The sequence below is a fragment of the Echinops telfairi genome, unplaced genomic scaffold (genome assembly GCF_000313985.2).
Source record: "Echinops telfairi isolate 266 unplaced genomic scaffold, ASM31398v2 ScPeMD7_7461;HRSCAF=8499, whole genome shotgun sequence".
Classification (NCBI taxonomy): Eukaryota; Metazoa; Chordata; class Mammalia; order Afrosoricida; family Tenrecidae; genus Echinops; species Echinops telfairi.
Window position 1 is genome coordinate 2,857,347 of NW_022111361.1, and position 14,987 is coordinate 2,872,333.

The 14,987-nt window shown below is 42.0% G+C and overlaps 1 protein-coding gene and 1 non-coding gene across 2 annotated transcripts in view; both read left to right on the forward strand.

The window, feature by feature from the left end:
• Window positions 1–14,987, forward strand: part of ARHGAP21 (Rho GTPase activating protein 21) — a 166,344-nt gene that overhangs the window by 7,749 nt on the left and 143,608 nt on the right. The gene's annotated exons all lie outside the window — the stretch shown is intronic.
• LOC115873110 lies at window positions 1,029–1,133 on the forward strand. Its single transcript, XR_004048234.1, has one exon. It is a non-coding gene; the product is annotated as a small nucleolar RNA U13 (small nucleolar RNA).

Sequence of the window (14,987 nt, forward strand, 5' to 3'; positions counted from 1 at the left end):
CCCCCACCCCCGGTATTATTTTTCTCTATCTCACTTAAGCTATTCTGGCATGCTCTAGATTTTACTAGTTTATTTGAGACAGATAATGATGTACCTAGGAGTTTGTTTGATTTGATGTTGTGTTTCTTATGCCCGGCACATATTCGGCCCTCAACAAATATGTTAGGAGTCAACTGAATGAAGACTTACAAAACCTCTAAAATGTCACTGGATTTGCTGTTGGGTATTTAAATTAGGACTGTAAGGTATGAATATATAGAGATTTTAGGATCTACAGAAGCATGTAGAGTATGAAGTGTATGTTTTTCCTGCGACTGTCATTGCACATCCAATTCCGTCCGTCTCCATTACCACTGCTAATATTTATGGGCGCCTGTTTTCCTTGTACTTTTTTTTTCCTTTGGGAAACTGGTAACCAAGTACCAGTAACCAACATAGTGATTAGTACAAATGTGTATTGTGCAGTAAGAGATGAGATCATGTTAATTAACAGACTAGCAGAAGGGGAGTTAACTCTGTAGATAAAGCAAAACCAAGCCTACACCATCAAGTCTCTTCCAACTCATAGCGGTTCTATAGGTTTTTGAGGTTGTAAATATTTCTCCTGCAGAGATGGTGGTAGGTTTGAACCACTGACCTTGTGGTTAGTAGCCCAGTGCTTACCTGACAGTGCTACCAGGTCTTTCAACTGGTAGATACGAGAAACTATTAAAAAAAAAAAAAAAGGTCTGTATTGACAGTGCTTTATTTCTTAAAACAAATGGCTTAAAGTATTTGAGTGTTCTTTAGTATGCATTAAAAAATCTTTTTATGTCATTAATAATACAGTTTTAGAAAACCACAGCATTTCCATATGTATTAGAATGTTAACAGTTGTTAGTTCTGGATAAGACATTTTTTTCTTATTTCTAAAGCTATAATAAAAGGACATTTTTTTTTTAAGGTAGTGTGTTACTAAATCTGCTTTCAGTAAACCAATACTAATGAAAACAACATTGAAATAATTTCTTAAAAGCATATACAACTCGAGCCTTTTCTGGTTCATAAGCATGGTGATTTGGTTTTCATGTATTGGGGTGACATGTACCTTCCATAAGCCTTGTTACAACATCAGCACATTACCCGTCTTGATATAAAAAATGTATATATACACAAACAGTATACAAAATAGTAAGCCTTTAAAAAATATTTTTAGTAGCAAGCTAAGATTTATTATAACACTTATTACTTCATTGAAAGCGCATGTTCCTTCGTGTGCGTGAATCTATGGGTTAGAAGGTCCCTGGGTGGCTCAACGGTTTGCGCTTGCTACAAGCCAAAAGGTTGAAGGTTTGAATTCACGCAGTGGCACCATGGACCGGCGCTGGTGGTCTGCTTTTGTAAACACTGCAGCCAGGAAAACCCCACAGAGCGCGACTCTCACACTTGGACCACCATGAGTCGACATCAACTTGATGACAGCAGAGTAAACATTTTTTTAATACGTCATAAGACCTTGGCATGCCAAAGTGTTAGGGTACAAGTTAGAACTGAATGCAAACCGTATTGGAATGGAGAAAGACAGTAGCCTAAGTAACAGCTATCAGTGAGTGGAATTTCAGCTGAAGTTCTGGATTTGAATATATTCATTGGGATTTTTCACTACATAAAGCCATTAAAAAAAGGACTACTTGTATCTAAAGACGTCTTTTTTTCTTTCCATAAATTGGTGATGTTTGTTAGCGTTTTTATTTTTCGAGGGAAAAATAAACATTTTATGAGGTCCAGCACATCTTGATCCTGCTTAGCATCTAGCACAAAAACGATCCTGGGTTTCTTTGCTTTTCTGGCTTGTGACGACGGGACCTGTCATCTTCTTCGATTGAACAGTATGCTCATTTAAGTATGGGCAGCATCAGGGTTGATAAAGATGCACAGATGCTGTTATTGAACACAGCTCTTTTCTGGTACAGAAAGACCATATGGTAGGCACTTGTTTTTCTCTCTACTGATGTGATTAGATTAGTAAAAGGAAGGGTTATTGGAGTGAAATGTCCTTTATGTAGTTAATGCTAATGGACCATGAGATTTTACATGGGGTAATATATTACTGAGTCTTCGATTTGTTTCGCTGGTTTGCAGTGGGACGACATCTTCACCTTCAGGCTCAGTTTTAGATTGCTTCCGTGAAAGCAGTTTTCAGTTTGAGTTGCCATCTTCTTATGCAATTGAAATGTGGTGCAAATATGAGAGTAAGGCAAAAGAGTCATTGCTAGGGTTTCACTTCACACCTGCCCGGGTGTATTCCAAACAAAGCGCGTCTCTGCACTCAGTGGATGGCTGCAGACAAGCTCTGTCAGCAATAGATTGTCTTCATCTCAATAGCGCCCTCAAATAATGTCCTATCAGTACCGTGTCTTCCGAGGGAATCTGCTGGGCCAGTTAAATTCTAGGCAGAGAGGTCAACTCAGAACGTTATGGTGACTCATTTTTATTTTTCTGGGATCCCATAATATGTCTTGCTCACCGAGTGAAGGTTGACAGAGACGGTCATCAGTTGCACAGTCAACAGTCCATCCATGTTTTGTGTCAGCTCATGCACTGCAGTGTGGCATCCCTTATCCTACTTCCTCTCCATGTCCCCTGTTTCCATCTCTTCTTCTTTCCTAACCCCTTCGGACTTGGTCTCTGGGTAAAGCTGCCCTCCTTATTTCAAACAGTTGCCTAGTCTAAGGTGTGCGTAACCTCACCCATGCTATTCTTCCCCTTACATGCCTGGCTATTGGTTGGCTGAAAATTGAAGCACAGGGTGCCGAGTTCAGTTTCAGACCCAAGGGTGACCCAGGGTCATAGACTCAGGTTCCAAAGGCAAACTCGATAGATTTTCTCGAAGGTCACATGACAATTACAGGAGCCTATTACCAGCTGCTCCGAGGGAAAATGATGAGTCTTTTTGCTCCTGTAAAGATTTATAGTCAACCAATAATAAGAGTAACGATACCAGGAGGAGAAGGGGAAGGTGGGGGAAGTAACAAATCACAACGACTGGCATATAACCGCCTCCCAGGGGGACGAACAACAGAAAAGTGGGTGAAGGGACGGCAGTCAGTGTAAGACATGGAAAAAAATGATACATTAGCAAGGTTTCATGAGGGAGGGAGGGTCGGAATGGGGGATATTAGCTGATACCAAGGGCTCAGGTAGAAAGAAAATATTTTGAAAATAATGATGGCAACCTATGTACAAATGTGCTTAACACAATGCATGGATGTATGGATTGTGATAAGAACTGTATGAGCCCCCAATAAAAAGATTAAGTAAAGATTTCTAGTCCCAGAAACCCATAGGAGTAGGCTGTGAGTTCTCGAGTTATGAAAGTGTTATCAGAAGATGAAAACTGCGTTGGTGAGAGAAAGGCCAGGACAGTTGCACTCAGGAGTCCCCCCGCTTCCCAGTGTACCTGCTCACTCTGGGGTAGCAGAGGCTCGCCTAGAATTTGGTGAGGAAGTCTTATCCCATCTGCTCGACAGCCCTGAAGTCTTGCCTCTTCAGACGATGTTTTTTCCAAAGCTCAGACAACATTTAAAAGAAACATGATTTGAACCTCTCAAGGATGCCCAAACTGCCATCAGTTAAACCCGATGTGCTGTAAATCCAAGAGCACAGCGTTCTTTTTTTTTTTTTTGAGCACAGCGTTCTTAAGGAAAGAGATGGAAACTCCACCTTCAGAAGTGTACACACTTGATGGAGGAGATGTAGGGGAACTTCACATTTTGATATTTTTGTTTAAAAATGGTTTCAATGCGTTCATTGTAACACTCTGATGATAAAATCTGCAAGAGAGCCCTTTGTACCTCTAGAATGGTCTGAAAGGCCATTGGATATACTGTACTAAATGTTTAGGAAACTCAATGTGATAGAAATTGTGTGTTGTTGTTGTTTACAGTAAGCCCCCTTCCTTCTAGTTATTGATTCATAGTTTTCCTTCTGGGTCTGTCTGTTGTTTGGCTGAAAACTGAGCCAAGTTCAACTGAGCCGAGTTCGTAAGGATCGTAGTCTCAGGCCTTCTGCTATCGAAGGTGTACTCTAGGTAGATTTTCTTGAAGGACACATGACAATTAAAGAAGCTTATCGCCACCACTTCCAAGGGACAGAAAAGAGATTTTTTGCTCCTGTGAAGATTTGCGGCCTCAGAAATCTGCCAGGGGTAATTCTTCTCTGTCCCAAAGCCCTACTTTGTAAGAAATTCTATGGTGTGGGTTTCTGAATAAGAGAATAGATTCACAACTCAGGTTTATATTTCTGATTATTCATCTATTTAGGGGAAAGTGTTTAGGCAGAGCAGAACCTTTTATCTAACATGATCCAAAAAGGCACATCAAAGACCTGGGGACCACCTGCTGCGGAGGCTTCTGTTTGGTAGTGGGCTTATTTTTCATTCAGAATCGGTTACTTACTGCTTTTCCCCCTGTTGCTAATCTCCCCTTTGAATAGACATCTGACATAGTTATGCGTAGTGATGTACCTGCAGCTCTGTTTATAATCCAACAGCTGCTTCCTTCTTATAACCTAATGAACACGTCCACTTTTCTGTTCACTGCAATAATCATTAATATATCTGGACAGGATTTATATTTCTAAGAACATCTTGATTTTCTCCTTATTTGTGCAAAGTATTCCTTTTTTTTTTTTTTAAAGATAATTTTATTGGGGGCTTGTACAACTCTTACCATAATCCATACATACAATCCATTGTGTCAAGCACATTTGTACATTTGTTGCCCTCATCATTCTCAAAACATTTGCTTTGTACTTGAGCCCTTGGTATCAGCTCCTCATTTTTTCCCTCCCTCCCTCCCCGCTCCCCTCCTTCATGAACCCTTGATAATTTATAAATTATTATTATTTTGTCATGTCTTACACTGTCCGACATCTCCCTTCACCTACTTTTCTGTTGTCCGTCCCTCAGGGAGGGGGCATATATGTGAATACTTGTAATTGGTTCCCCCTTTCTACCCCACCTTCCCTCCACCCTCCCGGTATAGCCATTCTCAGCATTGGTCCTGCAGGGTTCATCTGCCCTGGATTCCCTGTGTTTCCAGATGCTATCTGTACCAGTGTACATCCTCTGGTCTAGCCAGACTTGTAAGGTAGAATTGGGATCATGATGGGGGACGGGGAGAGAAGCATTTAGGAACTAGAGGAAAGTTGTATGTTTCATCGCTGCTACACTGCACCCTGACTGGCTTGTCTCCTCCCTGTGAGCCTTCTGTAAGGGGATGTCCAGTTGCCTACAGATGGGCATTGGGTCCCCACTCCATACTCCCCCTCACAATGATATGATTTTTTTGTTCTCTGATGCCTGATACCTGATCCCTTCCACACCTCGTGATCACACAGGCTGGTGTGCTTCTTCCATGTGGGCTTTGTTGCTTCTCAGTTATATGGCCGCTTGTTTACCTTTAAAAGCCTTTAAGACCCCACGCTATATCTTTTGATAGATGCAAAGTATTCTTATTTTTTTGTGTGCAAAGTATTCTTAATAGCAATAGATGCAAAACTATTTTTGTTTACTTTTAGAAATTCATTTTGGTTATGTGATTTCATTAATGTCAGCTTGGGGACTATAACCCCTTTAAAAAAACAAAAAACAAAACCTGAACTCAAGTGTCTACAACCTCTTTAATCCCCAATATTTTTCTAATAAGTAAGATCGCGTGTTTTACAGGACCCATTTTCTCCTCTAGCTCTACCTATTGGCTCTGGAAGCATGTTCAAAAGAGTGTGGGAGGGAAGCAAAGGAAGTTCGGACCATACGGCTTAAGTGATAGCTATGTTACAGTGGTGGGACTCACCCTTCCATGCAGGATGCCCGGGATCAGCTCCGGAGCAATGCACTTCCTAGGCGGCTAGTACCCGCCTGCCAGTGGACGCTTGGGAGTGCTCAGATGCTGAACAAGTTTGGACCGAGATTGTAGCCTAACATGGAACAGGAAGAAAAGCTTGGGGATTTACTTCTGAAAATCAGCCAGTGTAAAACTCAGTGGACCCCAACTGCCAAATCCCCAATCAGGATGGCATAGGACTGGGTATCCCATGGTTTAGTAGCCCCGCTCTGGGCTTTTAGAACAACGTAGTACTTTAAGAAAACTTTTCCAATGGACTCTCTTTCATTTAACCATAGATATCCTTCTCGCCCTTATTACTAAGTAGACGATCTAGGTTGTTCATGCAGATGTGACTCCTTGTACAACAGCACCTATCACTGTTGGTCCTCCGTCAGCTTTACAATGGGGGCCATGTTTGAGGACACTGTAGCAGCCACTGTGCCAATCTGCTTTGTTGAGAAATTTCCCCCTTTATCGAGCGTGATGTCCTTCATCTGGGATGGGTCGCTCCTGATAACATGTGCCAAGTGTGTGAGAGGAAGTCTCGCCTTCGTTCGATGCTTCCAAGGAGCAATCTCCTCTGTCCTGTCTACGTACATTCAGCACTCTTTGTCAGCACCCTGTTTCATTGTCCATATTTTGCATACGTACAAGCTGATTTGAAATACAATGGCTCAGGCCAGGGACACCTTAGTCCTTTAGTCCTCGAAATGACATCCTTGCTTTTTAACACTTTAAAGAAGTATTTTGGTGCAAAGTTGTCTAATGGTCTGATTTCCAGACCGCTGCTTCATGGGCGTTCGTTGTGAAGCCGAGGACAAAGCACCCTTTACAACATCGATGTTTTCTTTCCTTAAGAGTTCTCTCGGCAGGTATTTCACATGTCATACAATTCAGTGGTTCCATCAGATGAAAGAGAGTTGTACACTGCTGGTACTTGCTGCAGTTGGCTCCCTCCCTCCCCTCAGCCACCCCTGCCATCCCCCCAAGAACCCATCAGTGCAGTCACTGTCTCCATGGCTCTACGCATCCTGGATTTCATATACAGGAAAACAAAGAAAACGAAATACAGAGAAACAAAACAAAGCCAAAAGCCCGCTGCATTCTGCATGATAGCAAGGCTGTTCACATCCCTGGTCTGTCTCATAGGGAATTCACCATAGGCTTAATCCAGTGATTTTCAACCTTACGCTGCGACCCTTTCATACAGTCTCTCATCTTGTGGTGACCCCCAACCATAACATTATTTTTGTTGCTACGTCATTTTGCTACTGTTATGAATCAGGCGACCCCTGTGAAAGGGTTGTTCGATCCCCAAAGTGGTTGTGACCCACAGGTTGAGAACCGCTGGCTTAATCCATGTTGGGACCCTGCAAATGGATTTGGGCTTTCCCTTGACACCCAGAACCTTACCCGCACACTGGGTGTTCACAATTTAAGCTCTGCTACCATTCCATCCTTTGGGTTTGGATTCTATCATTCATAACTGGATCATACAGGCTGGTGTGCTTCTCCCTCATGGGTCCAGTGGCAACATCAGGCTTTCTCCAGAAGGCTGGCTGGTGGTTTCCACTGATGGCCCGTGGTTAGCAGCCCCATGTCTCACCACTGTGCCACCAGGGCTCCTCGAATACAATGCAAGCCTAGTGACCAGGGCCTGCTGCCAATGCTGCCAACAGGGCAGGGTTTCTTTTCCATTTCTTTTTAATTTTTTGTGACAGGGGTGAAAGTTTGTTTTTTGTTTCAAATACTTTTATTGGGGGTTCTTACATCTCTTATCACAATCCTTACATTCCTCCAGTTTGTCAAGCACATTTACACATATGCCGCCATCATCATTTTCGAAGCATTCTCTTCTCACTTGCCCCTCCCTCACAAACCCTTGATAAGTTATAGATTATTATTTCCATAGTCCTCTGTTGCCCCTCACCCACTTTTCTGTTATTTTTCCCCCTGGGAGGGGGTTATAGGTTTGTGTTAGTCTGGTTACGTTACAGAAACAAATCCACAGAAACTCACGCATAAGAGAGTTTTATGTAAAGGTTAAGTGCACTGAATCAAGAAAGCATCCCAACCCAGTACTGCCCAAGCCCACAAGTCCATCATTAACTCATATGCCCGACACCAATCCACAAAGCCCTCCTCCATCTCACAAAACAGACACAATGATGCCGACTGCAGGAGGAAAGTCGAGTCAGTGAATGTGTAAGCATCTCAGCGCTGGCAGGGGTCTCCACACGGCTGGATCGGCGTAGGTCCATGTGGCTTCTCCTCAGGGACGTCTTGCAGTAAGTGAGCCTTGCCAGCTGAAGCAGGGACCTGGCTAAGGCAGCTGCACCCTGGTCTGACCATCACAAAGCAAGAGACCCGAGAACTCAAAAGACAAGGCTCACCTAGCCATTTATCCCTCTGCCCTTCAATTAACCCCATATGTATTTATCGGCCAGGTTGGCACAATAAGCTAACTACCTCAATCCACCCCTTGCCAACTTGGCACGTGTACATGATTCTTTAGCCTCATTTAATTTCCGGACATTAATGAAATCACACTTATAACTATTATCAAACATCTATCATACATATAATTGAAAACACACTGAGTCCTATTATATGTGATATATATGAACAAAGGAAAGATATTCAGTAAGCACATATAAAGAAAATACACTGACAATTACAAACCTTGCTTTTGCAATTGATCACGTGGTCGTAACTAATGTACCCAGACTAACACAAGTTTGATCCTTGAGATTGATTCTTCCTTTTCACCGCCCCACTCTTCCCTAATCTTCCTTGTATCTCTACTCTCCTTGTTGGCCCTGAAGGGTTTATCTATCCTAGATTCCCTGTGTTGCGGGCTCTTATCTGTAGCAGTGTGCGTGCTCTGGTCTACTCCGATTGTAAGAATTGAGGTCATGATAGTGGGGTGAAGGAAGCACCAAAGAGCTAGAGGAAAGTTGTGTTGTTCTCACTTTTAGAGCTGTTAGCAGTGGTAGCTGGTCATCATGAAGTTCTGTTTTCAGAGTCATGAAGGCTGAGGTTCACGTGATCCATTGGTCTTAAGTCTTTTTTGGCTATTTGTTTTCTTCCATCTTTCATTTCCTTCATATCTTTGCTCCAGATGAGGAGCACTTCCGATGGTTGCTCACAAGGTTTTAGGCCTCTAGTCACTATTTACCAAAGTAGGCACAGAACATGATCTTTGTGGACTTAGGCCAGCTGCCCTTCGTGTCCACTGAGACTATAGTCCTGAGCCTGTGCTCCCAGTCACTCGTTTCCTTAAGGTTTTTGGTATGGCTCAGGAGTTTTCATAGGGTTATAACCCCACCCCACCCCCATCATGCTATACTGTATTCATGGATACACTTGCAGCACATGTAAATTCATATCTAGACATATTTTCTGTAAAACCCATATAATGGGTTCAAAGATGTCAATGGGAAAATTCCACTTTTAATTTAAAATTTTCATGAACCTTTATTGTAACAGTCACCTTCACACCCCGTTCCAGCGTGAGTATCTCTGAACCACTCTTAGATGGTTGTTATTACTGTAATTGCTGGATTATGGGTATGACTGTATGCTGTGATGAACCTGGGTGCACATATATCTGTGTTGCAGCTCCTATTTCTGTAGGCTGTCCAAAGAGCCTTCAGAAATTTGTGGGAAAATGATAATGGAATGCTTCCATGAAAATTTTAAAGCCCTCTCATATACCAGTGAGTGGACCCTACAGTATTTCCCTTTACTACTTTGAAAGGAAGCACTGTGTCGCTTTCTGCCGTGGTTGCATAGTTAAGGCCCGTCTTTGGCGTGTTGAGCTTCCAGCCGCTCCCCCCTTCACCAGCATTCAGAGGCTACCTGGTGTCTTTAAAAAAATTTTTTTTCAACTTTGCTCTTATTGCTGGAGTGAGAAGATATCTCGTTGTTGCTTTGATTTGCCTTTTCAGTGGTTCATAATCCTTAGCAATTGTTCTCTTCTTTGTGTCCCCCACCCAGTTTTTGACTGGGTTTGCTGTGGAGGTTTTCTCTACCTTTTTGAGACTAACCCTTGTCCAAAATGTCATTGCCAACAACATTTCCCACTCGGGAGGTTCAGTTTTTATTTTTTTGACGAAGTCGTTGGATGCATGTCAATGTTTTTATGGTTTGCCTTCTGCTGTCTGTGTACTTTTAGTTACATTTGATAGTGGAGCCGTGGTGGTGCAGTGGCCATGTGATCTCATGGTTGGCAGTTCGAAACCACCACTAGCTCTGAGGGAGAAAGACTGGTTTTCTACTCCCTTCAAGGGTGACGTCTCAGAAACCAGCAGGGGGTTGCTATGAGTCAGCATCGACTCCCCGGCAGTGAGTGAGTTACATTTGATAGTCTATCTATACGACATGTTAAGGCCTGTAGGATGACCACCATTTTTGCCTTGATGATCTTTAGGGTTATAGATTTTGAGTTTTGAACGATCTTGAATTTTTGTATATGATGAGAGAGATGGATCTCATTCTATTTTTGTTTACATAGATTCACCCGAACGGCCATTTTCCTGCTCTTTTCGTAGGAAAAGAAATTGAGGATAGGTAATTCCAGCTTTCGATGAGGTTCTGTTCTGTGTTCTGACAGGCTACGCCCTCATTCCCCCACCTGAATTATTATTGCTGTAGGGTGCTGTTGTGCAGGCAGAATTTTGAGCATTAACTCCTAACCCCGAGCATCTGTGAGTGAATGTCTGAGAACGTTAACATCAACAAATTACTTATTGCACCACTGTATCGATTACGAATGATAAACCGAAAAACCCGACTCACTGCCGTGCCGACGCAAAGCGCCCCCTGTAAGGTTGAGCAGAATAGCTCCTGTGAGTTTAGGAGACTGTAGCTCAATGGGTGCAGAAAGCCCGCTTTTCTCTCATTACCAATGATAAGATGTATTCAAACAAACCAACCCAGGCTGTTTGTCATACTTAAACAGTAAATTGTTAATTCTCTGCGGAGAGGAGATGATGGCAAGACTTATGCCATCATGAAGACAGATTTTATCTCATGGTAGCATATTTATTCACAGTGCAGATGATCTGAATGTTAGGAAAATAACTTCCAACAGGGTTTGTATTTGAGGTTTTGTGTGAATGTGATTGCACACGTCTTGTCTTCCAGGAAGTGAAGCTTAGTTCGGACCCCATGCTTTAGCTCTAAATGCCAAGAGACACCGAAAAGTGGGTGTGAATGTATTGATGGAAGACAGAATAGCAGTGTTTCCAGAGCGCTTTGTTTTGTTTTGTTCTGTTTTTCTTCCCTCAGTAGAGGCAGCAGGACTGAGAGTTAGTAGAAACATAAAAACAGCAGAGTAACGGAACACCCTACCCTGTCTAGTTGACTTTGAAAGGACGATGTATAAGCCAGACTCTGAAGCATCTTCGAAGGCCCCACTGTTGTCGTAGCTCTCACTGCTGTGCTGTACAGGAGCCCCGGGGCACAGTGGGTTATGTGTCGGGCTGCTAAAAAGATTTATTGGATAAAGGAGTTGCTACCAGAATGTACTAGATTAAGCTAAAGGTATCGCTACTACAGTTCCATGCACGGGTTTGTTCCAAGCAAAATGTTGCTATCTGTGATCTCTGGGTGCCTGCAGGCAAGTCCTCTCGAAGTACACCTGTCTTACCTGTCTTAGTCCCCGCAAGCTCCAGTCACTGTTGGTCCGTTCTGACTCCGAGCGGCCCTGTAGGACAGAGTAGACCTGACGCCTTTGGGTTTCTTTCTTTCCTTTCCTTTATTTTTTATTAAATAGTTTTATTGGGGACTCTTACGTCTGTTATCACAATCCATACATTCATCCAGTGTGTCAAGCACCTTTGCACATATGCCGCCATCATCATTTTCAATGCCTTCTCTCCCCACCCCTTTGAGTTTCTGAAGCTGTAAATCTTTATGGGAACAGACAGTTTTGAAGTGCACACCTTGTAGTTAGCCACCCAATGGGAAGCCCCTTACCCCACAGAGTTCTTTTTAGTATCCCCACCAGCCCCCTTAAAAAAAAGTTCAATCCAGACAGTGACTTCCAAGGGGCTCTCCTGGGCCACTAAAATTCTCGGTAAAGATGTCAGCTCAAATGGTGCTGGCAACTGTCTTCCGTGCTTCCTGAGGGATAACCATGAGAGAGTTTCTCGTAGAACACTGAGTGATCGTGGGGGCTTATTAGGAAGAAGTTTTAAGAAAATTGAAAACTGCCTTGGTGAGAACATGGCCAGGAAGGTTGTGCTGGGGAGTGTTTGCCCACCATGACAACACATTGCCTCATTGTTCTCGGGTAGCTGGGGCTGTCCTACAAGAGCTTTGTTGGGAAACCCTGCCCCATCCACCCTCCAGTCCTGATCTTGCCCCTTCAGACTTCACTTTGTCCCCAAATTCAAATAGCATTGGAAAGAAGCATGATTTGAGTCCCTGAAGAATGCTAAGATTGCCGTTTGGACATAATGTAAATCCAAAGTGCAGAATGTTTTCCGGAAGGATCAAGGAGATGGAAACGCTGCCTGGAGAACTACGTAGGCCTAGGTGAAGGATCTGACAAGAAACGATAGCTTCATATTTTGGTATCTTTATAGATACAGGTTTGTATGATTTTATAGCAATTCTTTTTGTCTACCCTCATATGAACTAATACTATAGCTCAATAACGACAAACCACTTTTTTAAAGTGGACAAGAGATTTAAGTAGATATTCTATTAAAAATCAAACACGAATGGCAAATAGCAAATAAAAAGAGATTCAACAGCATCAGTCATTAAAAATGCAGTGAACTAAGCTCAAGAATGGCGAAAATGAAAACCAAGGGTTGTTGAGAGTGTGGAACAAATGATTTCTCATACCTTGCTAGTGAGTATAAAATGATAAAGCCAGTTACAAAAACGTTTGCAGGTCCATGGGAAGTTAAGGTACATATTCTTCATACAGCTCACTCCTAGATATTTACCAAGAAAAATTAAAAGTATTTCCGAAACCTCTTGTACATCAATGCTCACAGTAGCTTTATTCATTATGTCCCCAAACTGGCAATAGCCCAAATATTCAACAATAGACAATGGATGACTAAATTATGGTGCATTTGTCATGGAATACTACTCAGCAAGAACAAAAGAAATGATACATGCAATGACATGGATGAATATTGGAAACATATTGAGTTAAAAAGCTAGACACAAATGAGTACATGGTGTATGATTACACATATATAAATTCTAGAGTTATATCATAATAGAGAGCAGATTAGTAGTTGCTTGGGCCTAGGGAGGACTCTGATTGCAAAGGGGTATGAGGGAACTTGTTAGTGTGAAGGAACTGTTCTGTGTCTAAATATTCCATAGAGGAGCCGCGATGACATAGTGTTTACATATTCGGCTGCTAACTGCAGGGTCAGCAGTTCAAAACTGCCAGCTGCTTTTCCAGAGAAAGATGAGGCTTTCTATTCCTGTGCAGTTACAGTCTCGGAACCTCACAGGGGCAGTTTTGTGTTGTTCAATAGGGTCTCTCTGAGTTGGAATGGACCTCTACAGCAGTGGGTTTGGGTTTTTGTTTCTTAGAAATAATTTTAGACCTTAATTGTGTGGTAATGATGGCTATGTGGTTATATAGATTGTCAGAATTCATGGACCCATACTTTTGAAGTGGATGCGTTTTCTTGTATTAACTGGAACTTTCGCACCATTTGTTTAAAAACAAGCAAACAGAAGATTGACACTACCAAACGGGTGAGGGTGGAGAGCAACTTGAACTCTCGTATATTGCTGATGTGAGTTTAAATTGGTATAACCATTTAAAATGATCGTGTGTAAATATCTTACACAGTTCCACATGCCTACTCTGGGACCCAACATTTCTACTCCTGTGTATTTCCCCAAGAGAAGTAAGCTAACAGTGCACACAAAACCTGTACAAGGACGCTCTTAACAGTTTTATTCATGACAGCCCAGAACCAAATACAACCCACTTGTCCACTAGTAAGAAATTGATTAAATACTGTGGTATATTCGTTCAGTGGAATAAATTTCAACTATAGAAAGCAGGAAATTTTGTCTGCATGTAACTATGGGTGATATTGAAAAGAAGCTCAACAAAAGAAGCTGGACAGAAGCTTATACAGACTATGATTTCATTCATAAAGTTTCAGAATAGGCTATGTTGTAAAATCCAACATAAAATCCATGGCTTAGGTGCTAGGGGAACAGGAATAGAAAGATAGTAGTCTCATTTCTCCTGGGATTTACAGTTAGTATCATACGTACTGCCATGTGAGCCCTGGAGAGGCCATATTAAGAACAAGAAAGGAAAGATGCTAATGCCTGGGCTGAATCCTAAAGGACATCTAGGCTAGGTAGGTGTTTCAGGTAACAGTGTGCCAAGGCCAAAATATTAGCGAATGGCTGAAGATGAGTGCTTCCAACACTTGATAGGCTAATTTCATTTTTTAAGCCTGAATACCATTTCCTCTTTCAATCTTTGATTTTATTATTTATAATCCTTGGATCACACAGGCTGTTGTGCTTCTTCCTTGTGGACTTAGATGATATCTCTTAGATGGCTGCTTGTTTTAAGACATGCTTTAAAGACCCCAGACACTTTTCCTTTCTGTTTTAAAAAAGTTTTATTGGCATATACTTTGTATCTCATACAGTTTAATCATTCAGTCATATTAAGATTTGTGCAATCGTCACCACAATCAATTTCAAAACATTTTCTTGAAAACTCATTCTTGTGAGCTCCTCATTTCCTCCCATTCTCTCCTGCCATGCCCTTAGGCAGTTATCAATCCAGTTTCTTTCTATAGATCCACCTTTGATAGGCCATTTTCTATGTCAGATTTTCTCGGTTTTTGAAAATGGATGTGTGGTCTGAGCAAATGCATAAATTGTAGGGCTTAGAGTCTGGCATGACTTACGCTGCTTTTCTTTCTAGTTCACAACTATGTTTTTGACAGATAAGGGTGTAACGTTGGAGAGCGCTAGTATATTTTGTATAAAGAATCTAAATTCATTAAAAATTTTGTGACTAGAGACTAGCTAGTCATAAGCCAGTAAGGCTTTTTTGTGTTTTAAATCAACCTTTATAATTTGTTAATGCTCAATAGCAAGCTG